This window comes from Cyprinodon variegatus, unplaced genomic scaffold (assembly GCF_000732505.1).
Source record: "Cyprinodon variegatus isolate N-32 unplaced genomic scaffold, C_variegatus-1.0 Scaffold104, whole genome shotgun sequence".
Taxonomy (NCBI): Eukaryota; Metazoa; Chordata; class Actinopteri; order Cyprinodontiformes; family Cyprinodontidae; genus Cyprinodon; species Cyprinodon variegatus.
In genome coordinates this window covers 39,221-46,217 of record NW_015150557.1, presented here as the reverse complement: position 1 = coordinate 46,217, position 6,997 = coordinate 39,221, and the positions used below count along the sequence as shown (strand labels likewise).

The window sequence follows — 6,997 nt, the reverse complement described above, 5'->3', positions numbered from 1 at the left end:
CTGTTTTTTCTGACTTCAATCTCAGAATTCTGACTTTTTTCCAACATTAAACTGAAATAAAATTTAAAAATCAGTTAGCTTTTTATTTTTTCAGTGGTCCTAATCCCCTTCCATATATCTCTGTTGGAAGAGTGACTTGTAGCATTTATGCAAGAACTGCCACATACTTATTGTCAAAGGATTATGTCACATAATCAGAATGAGGCTTTAGGCGATGAAAAACAAGATAAAACCTGGACCCAGATAAAAAAAAAAGCGCTGGTGTGAACACCTTTTGAATTGCCACGTTCACTTTTAATCTTGGAAGCACTTACTACAAACGAGACACAAAAAGCCACATTAAGAGCAAGCAAATCCATACGATTCACGATTCAGGCCTTTGTTCATACAAATGTGAATAAATCACAATACATCAAACGGTAGTTTATTCCCGCACCTGCTCTGTTAATAAAAGCGCTTGTTTGAGTTGCCTTTAGGCATTAATTTCTCTGTAATCTGAAAGCTTTCAGGCTGTTTGCAGAAGTCTCTGTCAGTGTATTTCAGTAATAATGACAGAGTGGGAGGGCCACTCAGTGCAACTAAAAAGGACCGTGATCGGAGCGGGCGATCCCACTGTGACTTTTATTTCCAAGTCCCGGAATCCGGAGCCGCACTGATCCTTATCACGCATGGATTATGATTTTATCGCTGCTTTACATTTGTTTTTGCATTAAAGGAAACTTTGTCAACACATGTAAGTAGCCAATTATACACTCAAATAATAATAATTAAAAACAAAAACGTCTTAATATTCTGGGTAACCAATCAAACCTTTGTTTTACATCGGATGTATTTGGTATCCAGTTGTTTATTTATTATAAGTTGTTTTGTTGTTTATTTTTGTCCCGATCGCTCCTAACTTCAAGGCACATGTTACAGGATCTGCTTCTCTCTGGTTTATAAACGCTCCTCCGCGCTGAGATAAACATGTTATCTATCATATTGCATCACTTCCTCATAAAAAAGTGCAAGAATGTGTCAGGTTTTGACAGCCTCTGCAGATTTAATGATAATTGAGGATTAATAGCATGCAGCCAATCAGCGTCCGAGCAGAGAAACACGCTTCTTTGCATAGATACACTGCATTGACGGAAAAAAGTGTCTGAGGGGATGATGGAGCGAAAGTTAAATTCCCTGTGCAGTTTATTTATGACACAAAGATCCGCATGCTACTCTGACAGTTTAGCTTTTTAAATCGATTATAAAGCAGATGTTCAGTCAGCACTGCTGTCCATACAGCAGGGGCAGAGCTAGATGGGGGCCCAGGGGTGGCCATGGCCACCCTTAGCCAATCGTTGGCCACCCCTACCATTTTGTTCCCTCTAATACAGATGGTTGCAACAGTAATAATCTCAAGTGGAATATTCAAAACATTGGATTTTTTTGTGGTTAATTATACACATCAGTATATTAACATGAAAGGGGAATGGCGGTCTAGTGGTTAGGGCATAGGGCTTTGAATCCTGAGGTTGTGAGTTTCCCTGGGCGCCGCACAATGGCAGCCCACTGCTACCCAAGGGGATTGGTTAAATGCAGAGAAGTAATTTCCCTCTGGGATTATTAGAGTATATTAAATAAAGAATAAATTAAATAAATTTAAAAAAGGAGGTTAATTCCTGATTTTTTTTTATACGGGGTAAAGAGAAAAATACGTGTCTCTGCAAGTCATCTAGGAGTCTTCAGTGAAATCAAAGATAAGTAACAATTAAAAAAAATCAAATAATCAATTTATGTAGATATTAGTGCTTGTAAATGTCCATTTTATGCAGAATGTTTATTGATACAATAGGTAAGTAATGACAATGATGATTGATTTACGCCCCAGAACTTAAAACTAAGTTTTATCCACTATACCTTTTATCTAGAAATTACGGGTGTTTAAATTTATGCGTCTGTTTGTTAGCTCGTTAATTGTCCTGTTGGAACAGTGTAGATTGAGCGTGAGATTCTGGTGCCTATCCGCTCTTGGCCATTCCTCAGTGTATATTGGTTATTGCCTGGCCACCCTTATCAAAAATGTCTGACTATGCCTCTGCCATACAGTAACCTGCATTATTTAAAAAGAAATTTCTTTTATTTAAAGTTAATTTAAAGGAATAATCGCAATGATCAGTGTTTTGCAGTAAGGAACTGGGCTACACAGGAATAACATAACGCCTTCTCACAGACAGACATGTGATACCTGTGCTGGGCTGCTTGTCTACTACCCATGCATGCTTGAAGTTTTAAGTAGCACGGTCGCCTCATCTCCAAATGCCATGGCAGACCCCCCTCCCCTCCCCCCTGACCTGCAAAACTTTATGATCCAGTGGAAGATGAACATGTGCATGTATGGAAATTAATCTGCGCAGGAATATGTATTTGGAGAAGACACTTACAGTTTAAGAGGAGAGTTCTGTGGAAAAAAAAAATTTGCACTCATTGAACTGTGCCAATAGATGCATTGAAATGTTGTGCTTTCCTATCCGTCTGTCAAGGTTTTGTTCCCAAATTAGCCGGATCATGTACTGGCATAGCTGCTGCATTGTTACTAAGGTTAGATAGTAAACAGTTCATTCAGTCTGATGTCATAGTATGAGGGTGAGCATAATTCACCTTGTGTAGCTTAAGAATTACTTTAAAACACAAGTTATTCTTGAGTATACATTTTTCTTTTTGGTTTTGAAATCACTGATTTATTTTAGAAAAGCTCATTCAAGTTTTGCTTCAGTTCAGAAATGACTCAAATCTCCTTAACTTTAGAGACCCTTACCATTCAGAGATACTTCATCCACAGGGATGCTTTTACTCTGGTATGTGTTCAATGCGGAAAATTTGGTTTGGCAGCTTATGCAAATTTCTTCCATACTGCAGGTTCCCAAGTTTGATCCTTACAAGTCTTGTCCTTAACCAAGACCTCTCTGGAAATTTCCCAGATCAAACACACCAGAGTGCCAACAGACAACGATCAAGGCTTTGACAATATAAAGCCAAACAGAGAAAACCCAGAAGCCTTTTCCAACTTCCTGTTTAGATGGTGTTATAATACAGTGATTTTATATCCAGAGCAACAGATATTTGACACAGGTGAGATGTTAGGAGGCAATATACATTTTGATCATAAGGTGTGATTGAAAAGCTGTAGGTAGATTTTCATTCAAATTCTGCAGTGAAATACAGAGCCTGCATAAACAGAGGAAGGTTTTTCATTGAAAATCAAGTTAAGCTCAGAACCAGATCTAAACTGGACAAGAAGTACACTATTGACCTAAATAAAAACACACGGTTTTGACAAAACTCTGTAATGCAATTATCATATCACACATTATATTATACATAGTAAGCATAACATAGTATAAAAATTTTAGGATTATAATCTTAAATAGAAAATAATGTAACTTTGAGGCATTACTGTATGCGATAATTGAACTTATTTATTTTCGAAATTAATATTTATACGCTTTTTTTCTATGATGTTCATTTACAATGTTGATGAAGTTATGTGTAGACTGAGGGCAAATATAACCTAAGCACCTGGTAAACAACTAAATATGCCTTCTTGTAGTCAAGGGAAAAGTGCAGCAACCTTTTTGCAGCCAACAGGAAGTGAGAATCAGCAGTTTGTGGTGTGAGCTTTGCTCTAAGCCCCATAGCCTTGGAAAGGTCAGTCTTGGAAAGGTCCCTTTGTCTTTGTAACAGTGGGTCTTTCTTTCCAATTATAGCAAAAGGATGTATAATTACAGGCAGGTTATTAAACTTTAAGCGGGTTTGATACCAAACGTTTTTAATAGCGGGCATACCTCAATTTAGGTACGCAGAACACCCCTTTTGTTTAAGTTAGTATATGATTAATATACAGTGGCTTTAAAAACTGACCCTATTAAAATACATGATTTCTGGGTCTTAAAAAGTGAGACTATGATTAATACATTTTGCCTTGAATTTGACCTGCTTTGAATGAATTTTATTTCCTATGCAACTTAAAAGAAAGTCTCGTCCTTCCTAAAGTTCTCCAAATCTATTAGATGTGAGGAATTTTCTTGCCTCACTTAACTCCACAGCTTTTGTCATTTAGATCAGAACACTTGGTCATTTTGTTGTCATTTGAAGAAGCTATTCTTTTGTTAATTCTTATATGCTTTGAATCACTTTGATGCTGAAAGATGAGTCATTCTTAATGTTGTAATATTTCAAGCCTGCAACTGAGGATTTTAGGTAGAACCAAATGTTAATTAAGCAACCTAAAAAAAGAAAAGAAAGTAATACCAGATAATGATGTTCACGCCTCTATTTCAACCTGGAAAAACTCACACGGAGAGAAAAGACAATTAGAAGAAATTTATTGATACAATTACTTTGTCTTTGGTGCACAGACCTCGGCAGGAAACATAGCACTGAATTTTGATAGATATGCATGAACAGGAGCAAAGAATAGGGCTGTTTCCCCCTAGGCCTGAAACTGGTGGTGGAGTGGAGATAGATGAAGTTGGTCAGTCTGTAGACTGCTGGTTAGTGAGACGGTCTCCTGAGCTTTTATGGGGAGATCCAGGGGATTGTGTGAGCTGATTCTAGAGACCTACTCAGGGACCTGGAAGATGGAAGTCCAGTTTGGATAACACAGGTTGAGAGAACCTGTCCATGATGAGCAAGCATGAAGCAACTGTGGAGAGGAAAATCTCCCCATTGGGAAGAAACCTCTGGCAGAACCAGGCTCAACATAGCGGTCTTCTGCCGGACCGGTTAAAATGAGACGCAGAATGCAGTAAGAGTCCAGGAGGAATGACACTGATGAAGTTTTAGCTACGATTGTGGAGGAGGGGCTGGAGGTGGGTTGAAATGGGGTCATATGAATAAAGTCACAGCGCAACCACCGCTAGCTTGCGGACGAGTTGCAGATCGGAGGCCTTTTACGACGAACCTTGGATGCTGATTGGCTTTCGTGGAGGTGTGGTTCAAAGCTGATTGGCTGTGTCGTAGGCGAATGAAGGCGATTAATCAGTTCACTCAGTTGAACTTCTGTATGGGCTCCATGTTTAACTGTATTTGTACCATTTTACATTTTACCTTTTGATGTAAAGTTTGGTTTTTGATCTGAACATCAGCGTTTGGAAGCGATGCCCATAAGCTTTTTTCTCCATTCCCCTGTTATTAACACAATCTATAGATTTCTGTGTGTTTAAAAAAAGAAGATTTCTATATTCCAATTCTCTTCCCAGACATACTGAGTGAGAGTGAGAGCAAAAAATGGAGACATTGTCACATTAGGAGGACTAGCAGTACTTGTAAAAAGTTGTTTTATCTTCTCTAGTGCTGCTCTATTGACTGTACAGCAATCAAATCATTTGATTTTCTGCTGAAAAGTATTTTGTGCAATGAAATCCCTCATGCAAGTGATCTATGGCTTTAGATAAAGGGTGCAGGTAAGCAAATACCAGGAAAACTCAAGTTGGGTAGTTGAAACTGGTGCTGAAACAATTAATTGGATTAATCAATTATTGAAATAATCATCAACATATTCTGTAATCGATTAATCATTAACTGGAGTATACATGCCTATAGCTTACAAGCGACCAACTTAGAGCCGTAATTATATCAAAATTGTAAAAAATTATATAAATATTTTGCATTTAAGATGGAAAAAACAATGCTCTATCCAGAACTCCTCAAGTGGAAACATTTTAGTTTCACCTGGTTTAATTTCGTAAAAAAATTTCTTTAAGGAACCTTTTACTATCCGATTATTAATTGATTAAGCAGAAAAATATTCGACATTGATTTGCAAAATAATTGTTAGTTGAAGCCCGAGTTGAACCTATTACAGGTCAATTTGATTTACTGTAACACTTGAGGGTAGCCAACCTAAATTTTAAATATTTTATAAGGTCACCTTGGCTAACAAGCTACAACTCAACAACACTGAGCTAATGATGTTGCTACTGTACACTTTTGACATCTACATTAATCAAAGATGCTAATAACATAATAGGAAGGAAAAGCACAAAGTTCTAGAGTTCTTGAGGGGCACCTTTAGGAACATTGTATTGCATGTACTGTATGGATGTAATGTATGTCTTTTAATGTTAAGCATACTTAACAGTTTATTTCCACTATTGTTTAATTTTCATTAAAATATAACAGATTTAAGAATTTCTTCCCAAAGACCAAATATTTGAGATATTTACCCTTTTTTTTTTAGATGTAAGCAATGTTTAAAAGTTTCTGTTTTAAGCTTCTAAAGCTATTTAAATAATGTCCAGTAGTTTCAGCTCCTGGCCAGCTGAAAGAAACTAATTACCGGGTAGAGTCGTTACTACTGCAACCAGGATAACAGACCCTCATTAAAGTGTGTTTAGGCCATTGTTTGCTCTTAATTAGTGTGATAGCTGAAAGTGATCGCTGTTATCTTCAAGTATTGCTACTTTACATTTTGTTTGGTTTGCTGTACACAATTAAAAACTGGACTTTTCTACAAAGTATCATTTTTCATTTTGATGTTGTTTTATTTATTTATTTATTTTGCATTTGGCCAATACAGAAAATTATATCAACATTTGAGATTTAGGTTGGCTCCCCGATCCAGTTGATTTTAATATGAATCACCTCAGTTAACGCAATTGAAAATAACATTTTCTTTTTGTGTTTAGCCCATACCTTAGGGAGCAGTGAGGAAAGTGTAGGACCCAAACATTATTTTGGGGATAAGGGTCTGGAACAGGGACCCAGAATGACAAACTGAGGTTTTAAGCAATCTTTTGGTCTCTATAGAGCACAAATACCATGCTCTCTAATCACAAGGCCAGCGCTTGTGAGTCATCACATCTTTGCAACAAAATTAAGAACCTGTTGGTCTTAATTGACTTCCATCTATAGGGCTTTTGAGGCTCCGTGGTAATCAGAGTAGTACTTCAACGATGATGCTAAATACAGGATTTACTTTAGGGGATTTTACACTGCAGTCGGTCTAACTTGGCACTTATTT

At 37.1% G+C, this 6,997-nt stretch overlaps 1 protein-coding gene across 1 annotated transcript in view; it reads left to right on the top strand.

Annotated features, from left to right (window-relative positions):
* Positions 1-599: 599 nt before the first annotated feature.
* The window catches only part of LOC107084575 (collagen alpha-1(XIX) chain-like), a gene marked incomplete at its 3' end in the record, with an annotated part of 30,596 nt that continues 24,198 nt past the window's right edge, over positions 600-6,997 (top strand). Inside the window, exon 1 of the mRNA XM_015374483.1 lies at positions 600-733. The remainder of the gene's footprint in view (positions 734-6,997) is intronic.